The 14,038-nt window shown below is 41.2% G+C and overlaps 1 protein-coding gene across 8 annotated transcripts in view; it reads right to left on the bottom strand.

Annotated features, from left to right (window-relative positions):
* Positions 1-14,038, bottom strand: part of peak1 (pseudopodium-enriched atypical kinase 1) — a 218,879-nt gene that overhangs the window by 143,832 nt on the left and 61,009 nt on the right. The window lies entirely within an intron of this gene.

The raw sequence follows: 14,038 nt of genomic DNA, 5'->3' as shown, positions 1-14,038 counted from the left end.
TTTCATTTTAACATATCTATGATTTTCACTTTAGACACAACTGCAAATATGGGTAGGGTATAGAATATTTCAGGAAATGCCTTTTGGTCAGCTGGCTACCTTCACTTTAAGTTCAATAATACATTGCTGGTCTTGGTGATCATTTCTAATCAATGGATGACATAACTGGCCTATTTAAAGACAAGGAAGAGAGATAACAAATGCTGGCTTGACTAGTGATGTCCTCAATCCAACAACAAAAAGTCAAAAACCTAGACCTTGTTCTGGCTTCCATTCCTGAAGATGGACAAGAAAGTACAGTTGTATCATTTTAAAGCCACAATGGATACTCTAGACAAAAGGCTGAATGCTCCTGCATAGTCAATGTTTTGTTTTAGATACACTACGTATGCACACACACCGAACTGACTGATCTTTTTCAACCAAGGCTCCCAGTTTTTTCATTCGAATGCCCTTGAACTAGCAACATGTAACTGAAACCGCAGTCTAAGCTGTAATTCATTTGGCAAAGCACAAGAATGTAAATGGTTGTTCAAGGTAAAATCCCAGACAATAATGTGATTAGGCTAAAAAAACTGCAACTAAATACTTTATATAATTTTATAAAGGTTGGATATCTCTGAATCACATCTTTGATTGCTGAAACTCAAACAAAATCGTATTTTTTTTTGATGATGCCTGGATAAATAAGTGCTGACCTGGTGACAACTTATAAATAGCAAGCAATGAAATAACGTTTCTTTAGCAACCATGAAACTCTCAATATAAAATTGGAATCGGGTGTGACAGATAATTAAAGACCAAAGTTCTACAACTGTGTGTCCTATGTAAAACAGCCCTCATCTCAGCATAATGTAGGGACATAATGAAATGGTAGAAGTAGATGCTGTCCAGGGATTCAAGACTCATTAACACTTATTCAGATGAAATAGTATTTATTGGTTAGGATTAAAAATGCAAACATGCTTTGACACATTTTTGCCTTAAAAATAATCTTAATTTTGCACACTTAACTCTCTTGATTACATAATGGCACAGTGGTTAGCACTACTGCATCACAGTGTCAGGAGCCCGGGTTAGGTCACTGTCTGTGTAGAATTTGCAGTATCTCCCTGTGTCTGCGTGGGTTTCCTCAGGTGCTCTGCTTTCCTCCTACAGTCTGCTTACTAGGTGCATTGGCCATGCTTATTTCTCCCTCAGTGTACTCCAACAGGTGCTAGAGTGTGATAATGAGGGTGATTTTCACAGTAACTTAATTGCAGTGTTAATATAAGACTACTTGTGACACTAATAAATAAACTAAACAGTTGGCTCGAAGCTTTCTTGATGTCCATAAATCTCGGGGTGGGTCTACAAAGGGTAAGTTCCCAATCGTAGCCAAGCCTTTGAAGGTAAACATTTTTTTAAATTGTGTGTTACGAATAGGCAACACAAAACAAACATTTTGTCTTGAAATTCACCAAACCTTACACCTGAAACTTTTTCTTATGCAGGGTGCCCCCTGCAAATATTGACACACCACTAGGGACTGTTCCTACCTTTGCTCTAACTTCCAAGATAAAGTCAGCAACTAAAGTCATAAATGCAGAAATGTATAGACAAACCAAAATAACATGAAAAGGAAGAAATGCAGAGAATTTCAGAAAATGCATGACAGGTAGACAGAAATTACACAATTCTGTAGAAATCCTGTTAATAATCAGCTTGAAAATCCAGATCTAAATTAGACCCAGCGCATCTCAAATGTAACTGAATATTTGCTTTGTGGGTGGTGGGGGGAGGAAAACATACTTTGGTCTTTTCTGAAGTCTCTGCCTGTCTCACACGATCAAACTCTTAACACTCTACTACCAACGCCAGTGTTGTATTCCCAGCGGGTTGCCTAATGATCCTGTATCAAAGGAATGGCGTGGGAGCTTGCAAAGACCAGAAGGGAAAAAATAAACATTACAGAAATACAAAATATATAACCAGAGTTCATACTCGCATACACAAAAAGCCAAAGTGATCATTTAACCCTGAAGCCTTTTCTGCCTGGGACATGTGCAACCTCGCCTCAGGGGCCATATACAAAGTTTAAATTCTGTTCTCATTAATTCTCACATATCTCATGTTACTGATACTACACACCCTGATTTATGATTATTCCACACATAGTGCGAAGAGCATCTCTTCCCAAACTTCAAGGTCCAGAATTCCCACAGAACTAGCAAATTAAAAATAAATACACACTGAATAGACTGCTGGGACGTGTTTTGAACATCCTGACTTAAGATTTATTTCTCCAATAAATACGACGAATGAGTATTTTAATAGTGAAGTACATCTTCTTAGCAAAGGGGGGAAGCAGTGAAAGCACTTTGGAACAGACAAAGAAATGATGGGAATTGTGTCATCTTTTCATCTCCTGTAACATGAGGAGAGGTGCTACAGCTCAGAGGCAGAATTTCCATCTCTATCACTTACAGCTTCAACGATATTCAGTTACATCCCTTATAGAAAATTGTCAATTCATGAAACACAGCCGAAGGCAGAAAGAGATAGAGTGTAAAATCTAGTTATTAACAGGGCTTCATTAGAACTGCTATTTAGAAACTCCCTCCTGGGGCGCTGGACTACAAACAGGTGCAGACTATAGTGCTTGTGCCAGTTATAAGACTGGCCATAGCAATAAGCAACTGTCAATTTGCAGCACAGGAGTAAACTGTACTTTATTCTTTAAGTATAGAAACTCTAGAGTGCAGAAGGATGCTATTTCGACCCATCGAGTCTGCACCAACAACAATCCCACCCAGGCCTTATTCCTGTAACCCCACCCCACTAATCCCTCAAATCTACAAATTCTGAGACACTAAGGGCAATTTAGCATGGCCAATACACCTAACCCACACAATCCAAAGATGTGCGGATTAGGTTGATTGGCCATGCTAAAATTGCCCTTAGTGTCCTGAGATGCATAGGTTAGAGGGATTAGTGGATAGATATGTAGGGATATGAGGTAAGAACTGGGTGGGATTGTGGTTGGTGCAGACTCGATGGGCCGAATGGCCTCTTTCTGCACTGTAGGGATTCTATGATCTTTGGACTGTGGGAGGAAACCGGTGCACCCGGAGGAAACACATGCAGACATGGGAAGAACATACAAACTCCACACAGACAATGACCCAAACCAGGAATCGATCCCATGTCTCTGGCGCTGTGTGGCAGCAGTGCTAACCACTGTGCCACCATAATTCAACATATTTACCCTGCTAATCCCCTTGCCATTAAGGGGCAAGTTGACATGGCCATTCCACCTAACAGCTTTATTATTTTATACTGGATGTAGGTTAACAACAATTAAGGTGCTACTTTAAGCAAGGGTGCTAATATAGTACTCTGCTCATAGGCCAACTCTCATGAGCTGGAACATGCTGTCTACAAGGGTGTGGAAGTGGAGAAAATTAATGAATTGAAGCCAATGTTGCATGGGCAGTTGAGAGAAATAAACCTGCAGGGCTAAGAGGATGGGGGGAAATGGTGCTGACTGGATTGCAATACAGAGTCGCATGGACTCGGAAACTTAGAAAATAGGAGCAGTATCAGGCCATTTGGCCCTTCGAGCATCTTCTGACATTCATTACGGCTGATCATTCAATTTTAGTAAGCTGTTCCCGCTTTCCTTCCCACCATCCTTTGAGCCCTTTAGTCCCTCATCTAACTCCTCCTTGAAAACAACTAATGTTTTACCTTAATTTCTTTCTGTGGTAACGAATTTCACGGGCTCACCACTCTCTGGGTGGTCTTTCAGTTCTGAAGAAGGGTCATTCGGACACGAAACATTGGCTCACAGTAACATAACTGCAGTGTTAATGTAAGCCTTTACTTGTGACTAATAAATAAACTAACTTTTTAACTAACTAACTCAATTCCAGCCCTGGGTCACTGTCTTTGTTGAATTTGCATATTCTCCCTGTGTCTGTTTGGGTTTCCTCCCACGGTCCAAAGATATATAGGTTAGATGGAATGGCCATGCCAAATTGTCCCTTCATAGCAGGAGGATTAGCAGGGTAAATACGTTGGGTTACAGGAATAGGGCCTGGGTGGGATTGGTGTAGGCTCGATTTTTGGAAGAAACAATTAAACCGCACAGAAAATGAAGTGCACTGGAATAGAATTGCTATGCATCATAAGGTGCACCCATGTCTCCTACATTGTGAAACTTTGTTCTGCTGCCTCAGACTTAACAAGCAACTGAATCTTTATTCTGTTAACGGTGCACAGTGGAACGCAAAGTGTTCTCCACACCAAACAGCTACATGCATTACCTCTAACTTGCAATTTCTGATTTATCCCGTTAACCCAAAAGTTCCCTCATTTGTCTTTTCAGCTTATCTAGCCAGGATTGAATAACCCAATCACTACACCGTAATTACTTAATTGCTCTCCAATTAACCTGAAATTAGCTTGCTCTAACCAAAGATGGTGGCTAATAATGTTGCAGAAATTATAGTAAATCATTTCAGAAACATTGGACTTGGTTTTAACTGTTCAAGTGAGTCGGTTTTGAACAAGTTAAAATCTCATCTTTTCTCTAAATTTCTGCTACAGGAGAAAAATGCAATGACAAAAGAAGTTCTGGCACAAAATACATGAATGGGTTGTGCCTGCAAGATAACTTTTAATTAGTGCCAACACTGAAGTTTAAAAATGCAACTTTAATCAGGTTATCCATAATAGAAACCACGTGACAATAGTCCATCAAGTAACATGTTAAAAGCCAATTTATTTTAACTTTCAGCATAAAGGTAAAGTATGAAGTGCAGTTCGAAGAACTGAAGGAAGGATCTGGTGAAGAGATTCCTGTGTACTGGGGCAATACTGGAGCAGCACGGCATCACAGTGGTTAACACTGCTGCCTCACAGCGCCAGGGACCCAGGTCACTGACTGTGCAGAGTCTGCACGTTCTCCTCGCGGCTGTGTGGGTTTCCCCTGGATACTCCGGTTTCCTGCCACACTCTGAAAGACATGCTGGTGAGGTGCATCGGCCGTGCTAAATTCTCCCTCAGTGTACCTGAACAGGCACCAGAGTGCGGTGACTAGGGGATTTTCAAGTAACTTCTTGCAGTGTTAATGTAAGCCTATTTCTGACACTAAACTTTAAACATCAGACAAAACGGACTTTCATTTGGTGAGCTGACAAGCATAGAGCAAGATCTGCATAATGAATAGATGCTGCTATTATCTGCAGCTTCATCTTGGTTTCTTCTACACTATTGCCTTGGTTATTTATGACCAGTGTAAATACACAAATATCTCAGGCAAACATCATCATATTTGAATATCTCACACTCTTTCTCCGCCTCAATCTTCTTGCCTTTTGCTGGTGTCCATTTGCTAGCACTGACACAAAGACACTGGCAGCTCTGTGTGAGCCAAGTCAGTGATTGCCAGCAGACTATTAGGAATGGGAGAATATGGAGAGGAAATGAGACTCCATTATTTGCTACGCAGTTATTTGATAGCAGATTTAGAGTTCACAAGAGAATATGTGTATGTTGGGAGAACAATGAAAACCATGGTAGGGACATTTCCAATAATATTGATTTATATCCTGTATCAAGTTACTGTCCAACATTTTGTCAAGAGTCAGAATACTCTGAATCACCAATATGTAGATTCAGTCTGATGGTGCAAGTTACAAAGCCTGTTCGTTGGCTTCCTGGAATGACAACTTAAAAGTTGACTTTCGGTCCAGCCTCGATCCTGAAAATAGTTGAACAAGGAAATTTTATAGTGATTGAACTTGTGAGTGAACCCGTGTGTGCTAATTTAACACTGCAGCTGGGGTCAATTGGTTACACTCTTATTGCCAAGTCAGAAGGTTGTTAGTTCAATCCCCACTAGAGATTGAAGCATATCAGCTATATTGATAGCTCAATGCAGAATTAAGTGCTGCATTGTTGGAGATGCTAGTTTTTTCGAATGACATTACAATCTGATAGTTAATCTGCAAGTCAATGCCAATGATGGCATTGTTCAAGAACAGCAAAGAAGCTGCGTGAAGTAGTAAGCTTCAGCCAGCCACTTCCATCGAACTCTAGCCTTGAGGCTATTTTGAAGGCGCAGTAGGAAGTAAAGGCGGAAAATGGTACGTTGGCTTTCATAGCGAGAGGTTTTGTGTATAGGAGCAGGGATGTGTTGTTGCAATTATGCAGGGCACTGGTGAGACCACACCTAGAATATTAAGGGGATTTCTCCTATCGCGACCCGCAAATTCTCTGGCATGGCGAGTCGGGAGAATTGTGCGTCGGCCTTTCTGTGGGATTCGTGCAGGTATTCCTAATACATGCGCGTCTCCCAGAGCCAGGGAACAGGTGCAGTTGGGACTGCGTTGGAAACTGGCAGGAAGAGAGGTAAGTAATTTTAATCTACTTAAAATATATTTTAAGTGTAGTTTAAATTTGATTATCGGGCCCAGTGTGGAACTTGCCAGGCCCAATAGCGCCTCCCACCCTGCCAGGAGTACTTCACTCCAGCACGGTTTAGAGTAGCTCCCCACGTTCAGGGAACTAGTGGAAGACCCCACTGGAGTGAAAGGGGGGAGGCAATCAGGACCCCCAGAAGGTTGGGCAGAAGGGTCATGGTGGCCCCTGGCAGTGCCAGCCTCTGGCCCTGACACTGCCCAAGGAGCAAAGTGCCCATGCCTAGGAGGTATCTTGGCATTGTCCATCACTCCCCTCCTGCTTGGGTTTTAATGATATTCACGGTTGTGACCTCTGCAGCACACAGAGCGCGGAGATTCAGGTCTGAATTGAGAAAACAGTCATGATTGAGACCAGTTTTCCCACCAATTCAGCACTTTTTGGAGAATCGCTCCCATTGTGTGCAGTTTTGGTCTCCTTTTCTGAGGAAGGATGGTCTGCTCTTGACAGAGTGCAGCAAAGGCTTACGAGGCGGATTCCGGGGATGGCGGGACTGATATATGGGGTCAGATTGACTAGGTTAGGATTGTTTTCACTGCAGTTCAGATGAATGAAGAGGGATCTCATACAGACTCAAAATTCTAACAGGACTAGATGGAATAAATGAAGGCAGGATGTTCCTGATGGTGGGGGAGTTCAGAACCAGGGGCCACAGTTTGAGGATTCAGGGTAGATCATTTAGGATGGAAATGAGGAGACATTTCTTCACCTTGTGGAATTCATTACAACAGGAAGTAGTTGATGCCAAAACATTGAATGTATTCAAGACACGGCTAGATATAGCATTTGAATGAATGGATTCAAAGATTACGGGGGGAAAGCAGGATTAGCTACTGAGTTGGAACAATTATTGTCATATGTATTAGGACACACACACACACACACACAATCAATGATGGCACCAGTGTACCAAGGGTATATCAAGGGCAGCACGGTGGCACAGTGATGAGCACTGCTGCCTCACAGTGGCAAGGATCCTGAATCAATTCCAGCCTCCAGTCACTGTGTGTGTGGAGTTTGCACATTCTCCCTGTGTCTGTATGGGTTTCCTCCAGTTTCCTCCCACAGTCCAAAGATATGCAGATTAGATCGATTGGCCTTGCTAAATTAACCCTAGTGTCAGGGGGATCAGCAGAGCAAATATGTGGGTGGTGGTGGTGGTGGTGGTGGTTACAGGGATAGGGCCTGGGTAGGGTTGTGGTTGGTGCAGACTTGTTCTGTACTGTCAGCATTCTACTGATTCTAATCATGGTGAGTCACTGGGCAATTTGAAGCATCTCTCATACCCTGGGAGCCTCCTCTCAGCGAGGATAGAGAGCAATGATGAAACTTAACATCACCACCAATGTGCTATACAGCCTTCAGCTGACTGAAGGGAAAAAAAGTGTTGGATGAGAAAGACCTCAAACTTGGCACAAAGCTGATCATAGAGTCCCTACAATCCAGAAGGAGGTCATTTGGCCCATTGAGTCTGCATCGACCACAATCCCACCCAGGCCCATCCCTGTAACCTCTCATATTTGCCCTGCTAATCCCCTTGACACAACAGTTAATTTAGCATAGCCAATCAACCTAACCTGCACATCTTTGAACTGTGGGAGGAAACCAGAGGACCTGGAGGAAACCCACACAGACATGGGGAGAACATGCAGACTCCACACAGACAGTCGCCCAAGACCGGAATTGAACCCGGGTCCCTAGCACTGTGAGGCAGCAGTGCCAACCACTGTGCCACCGTGTTGCTGCAGTGCTACCTAAGCTTGCCCATATCAGTAAAGATAATCAAATGTATCTTTATTTTGAGTGTTCACTCCTGCATTGTATGGGAGGGTTAAGGATTATTCAAAGGCCTAACATCTCCCTCTTGCCGCTTATCAATTGACAATGTCCAGGGGACACAAGTAGCCCACCCTGTAATTTTCATCAATGAAGCTGCTCATATTGTAAAAGCCAGTTTAAAATGGTCGTACTTGATGGACAGAAAAGTGAAGTACGATATAAGTGCAGTTGTTGCATAACAATTCACCATGGCAACAATGTCCTTTCAAAGGATGTCAGACTGGCTTTTCAATGATTTCGCAAAACACTACCTGTGTATTTCCATCCATAAACCTATATCCATGGTTACCAAATTCAAATGTGCAATTTTCAAGTACTGTAGCATATTTACATTTATCAGCTAAATGGGCACTTTTGTGTGATTTATTTAACACACATCATGATAAAAATGTGTTTTATATGAGGTGCAGCAAACATAAGGGACCTTTACGGAAAATAAATCTACCATATACCATTAGCTCCAACACCTTTTTTTTTAACCATGTCGGAAAAGGGCACCATGTTCACCAATCACTGAAACTGTACTGAACTTGAATCTTTCCAAGATTCACAGGCAGGTATTTTACTCCAGATTGTTTTCTCACAGAAGCCTTTAATAAAAAGAGACTTATCCTGACTCTCAATTTTAATTCAATTTGGTATTTTGAACAGACTCTCTTAATAAATCATATTGATCTTTGTTAATTCTACAGGATACATATTTGAAAAAAGAAACAGGCGAACAGAGAGGAAAATAAAGAAAGTGACTCTTCCCAGCCAATGTGCACCATAAGAAAATAAGGTAGGTCATTCAGCCCTTCAAACCTATCCCACTGCTGCTGATCTACTTCACCTTAATGTTTCTTAATGTGGAGGAACCTACCCATTTCAGTTTTGAACAGATTCAACGACCGAGTCCCCACAACCCTGATGTGGAGATGCCAGCGTTGGACGGAGGTAAACACAGTAAAAAGTCTCACAACACCAGGTTAAAGTCCAACCAGTTTATTTAATAATAAACCCACAAGCTTTCGGAAACACTGTTCCTTCGTCAGGCATGTGGAAGGTTCTGATCAGAGAAGGGCATATAGAGGCACACACAGTTTACTCCCCACAGCCCTCCAGGGCAGAGAATTCTAAAGATTCACCATCCTCTGAGTGAAGAAGTTCCTCCTCAGCTCAGTCTTAAATGGCCTGTCATTTATTCTGAAACTGTGTCCCCTTGTTCTAGACCCCTCAGCCAAGCGGAACATCCTTCCTACATCTACACTGTTGAGCCCTGTAAGAATTTGGATGGAGGATTTTTTAACATATTTTTATTGAAGATTTTTTAGATTTTACAAGTAATGCAACAAACCCTCAAGGATTGTCATAGTTAAGCAAGATAATTTTCAAACAAATCTATGTAGAAAGGAGACAGAAAACAAATTACCACAGTTAGCTTGGATATGCATTTTACTCATCATACAAGTAATGAATGGATGTATCCAAGGATGAGGGATATCAGGATACAGCCACAAGCTCACAGAATAACAGCAACAGATGCTAAATTGCCCCTTAGGGGGAACTAGCTGGGGTAAATATATGGGGTTATGGGGAAAGGGCCTGGATGGGATTGTGGTCGGTGCAGACTCAATGGGCCAAATGGCCTCCTTTTGCAATGTAGCTACTATGATCCTATGAAGAGTGCAGGACTTGTAGAAAGCAAATCTTTGAAGTAGCTTCTACCATTGTTTATTGACCATAAAAAGTACAGGATATTTGGACATTTCCTTGAATTAAGGATTTTCAACACACCATACATCAGGATTTCCAAGGACTTAAGGTGAGCCCACACTGAGGAAACTGCTCTCAAATGACAGGATTCTCTTCTCTATGGTATGACTTTCCTTTAAAACCATGCTGACTATTCTGGATTCATCTGTGCCTAAGTGTCAGAATCATTATCATGTCTCAGAATCGATTTTGATAATTTGCCCACCGCTGAAGTCAGACTGACCAGCCTATAATTAATTATTGGATATATCCTTCACCCATGCAAGTTATCTCATACATTGCTGATAAGCCCTTTCCTAAAGCGTGCTCTTGCTCTTAACATAACGGTAAAATATCTTTGCGTTTTCCTTGATTTTACCTGCCAAGATTCTTCTACATCTTCACTTTGCTTTCCTCACTTCATTTTTTACTTCAACCCTTGTATTTTCTGTACTCCTCTAGGTTAATGTATTAATATTAGGTTGTATTAATAGAAGGTTAGGTTGATTGGCCATGCTAAAGTTGCCCCTTAGTGTACTAGGATGCTTAGGTTAGAGGGATTAGTGGGTAAAATATGTAGGGATATGGGGGTAGGGCCTGGGTGGGATTGTCATTGGTACAGACTCAATGGGCCGAAGGGCCTCTTTCTGCACTGTTAGGTTCTATGATTTCTATGAAACTCAGTGCAAATTGATCATATTCTCAGGTTATATTAAATTTAGAGGGGCTATTTAATTTAGAAGGTGCAACATACAAAAGATCAAATTGGTTGGATAAAATATGAGAGTGAATGATGGCTGATGACTTTTCATTTGAGTAATAATGGAAGGACAATTGAACAGCTTATTACACGAATGATGTTGAAATGCTGAAAATGAAGTTGGAAAACATCTAGCGGTTGTAGTAAAATCAAAGCTAAAAATACGCAAATACTGATTTACTGTAAAACAGTCAAGTGTACAGAAGGGGAAGAAGAAGGAGGGAGGGGCATTAGTTAATTGGAGGAGCAGACATGGGAGGGACAGTGTGCTAGATGAATCATCAAATGTGGCTATATGGGTTGATCTCAAATTTCTTGTGTGAACCACTGTGCCACCAAGTCAATGGCTTCCCAATATTTATGTAGAGGGAATAGTTGGTCATCCAGTATTAAATATCGGATAAACTGTCTGATGATTTAGAGAAAATGTGTTGTTGAGAGAGAGAGAGAGATGATGGTGAGGTTCGGAGCTGTGTGCATAAGTGTATGCGTGGAACTGACGCTACGTTTTCAGATCATGTCACCATGGGTTTAGCCTCAAGAAAAATAAATTCCCAGTGATAGATGGTACTTATCTCCAAATACTAAGATATTTAGTAATAGAGAGATAAGAGAGGATATTTGTGAGGCATGACCAATCATTGTGATGGGAGTCGAAGAGGACTAAAGAGGTAGCAATAGATTAGCATCAGGCTAATGTGTCCATTATCAAGAACATGACAGAGGAAGTACAACACCTACACACTCATTAATCTGGTTTCAATGTCATGTAAAGGAATGCAGTTGATAATCTGGTACACAGATACTTTAGTAGGCAGTAGTTAACATTGACTGGAAAAAAGAATGATCCAGCACGAATATCTTTCTTGATTTTTAATCCAAGGAGATTGAGGAAAGTCTGATGGTATTGTGTACCTAGACTTCCAAGAAACATTTGACTGAGTTTAACAGTTAATCTTTCATGGGGGGCTTTAAAGGTAATTATTTATTATTGTCACAACTAGGTTTACATTAACACTGTTATGAAGTAAATCCACATATGAAGTTAAATCCCCTAGTTGCCACACTCTAGCGCCTGTTCAGATAAACTGAGGGAGAATTTAGCATGGCCAATGCACCTAACCAGCATGTCTTTCGGACTGTGGGAGGAAACCAGAGCACCTGGAGGAAACCCATGCAGACATGGGGAGAATCTGCAGACCCAAGCAAGAATCGAACTGGGGTTCCTGGCACTCTGAGGCAGCAGTGCTAAACACTTGCGCTGTCCCAAAAATGACAGAGTATATATTGAGAATTGTTGAGAAATTGGCTGAAGGATAGGAAACAGTTTGCAGAGAAGTTAGGTTGGGGCTGGGAGGAAATGTAGTGTGGTGTAGTCTACGGAACAGAATTGGGGCCACTCTTTTGTTACATCAGTGATCTGAGCTAAGAAACTCAAAATGTCAATAACTGCCGTAACTGAGATTTCCAGCTTAGACAAAAATACACCATCAGCACATAACATAATCTTATACTGCTTTGCACCATGAGTCAAGCACAATACTATAGTGTTATGTCTAATTGCCTTAGCCAAGGGCTTGATAACTATTGCAAACAATAGCGGTAATAGCGGGCAAACCTACCTGCTGAAGATTAAAATTAATTGTTCTATAATTGCTGCAAGTGGGTTTTATAAAGCACTTGTATCTGCTTAACAAATTACTCCGTGAGCCCAAATTTCTGCAGCGTAGAGAATAAATAGTTCCATTGTATCTGATCAAATGCTTTCTCCCCATCCAGTGAAATCAGCAAACTATCTTTGAGAAACCTAAATGATATTTAATGATTTCCTGACATTATTACATGAATTTGGACCTCTTAGAAACCCAGCCTGATCACCTTAGGTAGTCAAGGGGAAGAATACTTTCTCGATACAACACCAATAATTTAGACACCAATTACAAATCTAAATTTAAAAGTGAGACTGGTCTATGGGATGAACTTTCTGGACTCTTGCCTGCCTTCAAAATTAAAGAGATATTCATTTCACTATGCGACTGAGGCAGTGTCCTGCTTCAAATGAACGGTTATAAATACCAGAGGTATTATTAACATTTCTTTGAATTCCTTATCAGGCCTGGAGCCTTACCAAACTGAAGACTCCTCAATGCCCACTTAGAAATGGAGCATTTAAGTTCAATCTTTGGTCTTCAGAAATTTTTGGGAGTGGGGTCACCTCTTTCTCTTCCTTTTTACATTACAGTTAGTGGCTCCTTGGTTTAATATTGGAAGGCAAGTTGACATAGTCCAACAAGACTTCACAACTAGTGAGGAAAACCCTGTGAGAAGTCAGTGGTTTGGGATTGTCTGCTTTGATATGTGTTCCTTTTATTTTGGGGTGAAAGGATCGTTGATTGGAAACTGGTGTTTCTGTAAGGGTACAGACAAGTCTAATTTACTAGAAAACAACTAAATAATCAACTCCATCCCAGTTGCCTCTGGCTGCTCTCTGCTGACGTTGGTTTTCATAATATTTCTCAGCATTTTTGTCAGCAAAGTTTAACCAAAAATCTTCCACGGACATAATATGGAGTTTGCACTCCCAAATTAGCAGCATACGAACTGCATGAGTGCAATAAATGGAAGGATTTCTGGCTGAATAGCATTAGAGCTCACAGGAAACACAATTATTCCTGCACTTCCATCATGTGACGTTCTATTCTCCCTTATTTTGCTTCTAATTAAGGTATTTAGCTATATTGACACATATTTAATCTATACTTAATCATTAAAGCTGCGGTTAACATTGCTGCCTCAACGCCAGGGACCCAGGTTCAATTCCCAGCTTGGGTCACTGTCTGTGCAGAGTTTGCACGTTCTCCCCGTGTCTGCATGGGGTTTCCTCCAGGTGTTCCAGTTTCCTCCACAGTCCGAAACATATGTTGATTAGGTGCATCAGACATGCTAAATTCTCCCTCAGTGTACCCAAACAGGCACCAAATTTTTGCAGTAACTTGACTGCAGTGTTAATGGAAGCCTACTTGTGACACTAATAAACAAACTTAAAAAAAGTGAGAGCTTGCACACTTTTTATTTAACTACTCAGACATACTAAGGGTTGCTGTTACAATATCAGGTGGCACATGAAATTATCTCCACTTGAGTTAGCATATTACCTAAACAGTAGTGCAATCACAAAGCTTGAATATCACTTCATTGCTCTCGAATGATTTGGGATGACGAACACAGATTGGTATCTTG

This window comes from Carcharhinus amblyrhynchos, chromosome 32 (assembly GCF_965287045.1).
Source record: "Carcharhinus amblyrhynchos chromosome 32, sCarAmb.v2.hapA, whole genome shotgun sequence".
In the NCBI taxonomy this organism is placed as follows: Eukaryota; Metazoa; Chordata; class Chondrichthyes; order Carcharhiniformes; family Carcharhinidae; genus Carcharhinus; species Carcharhinus amblyrhynchos.
Note: the sequence above shows the minus strand (reverse complement) of the source record. Positions and strands in the feature narration are given on the sequence as shown.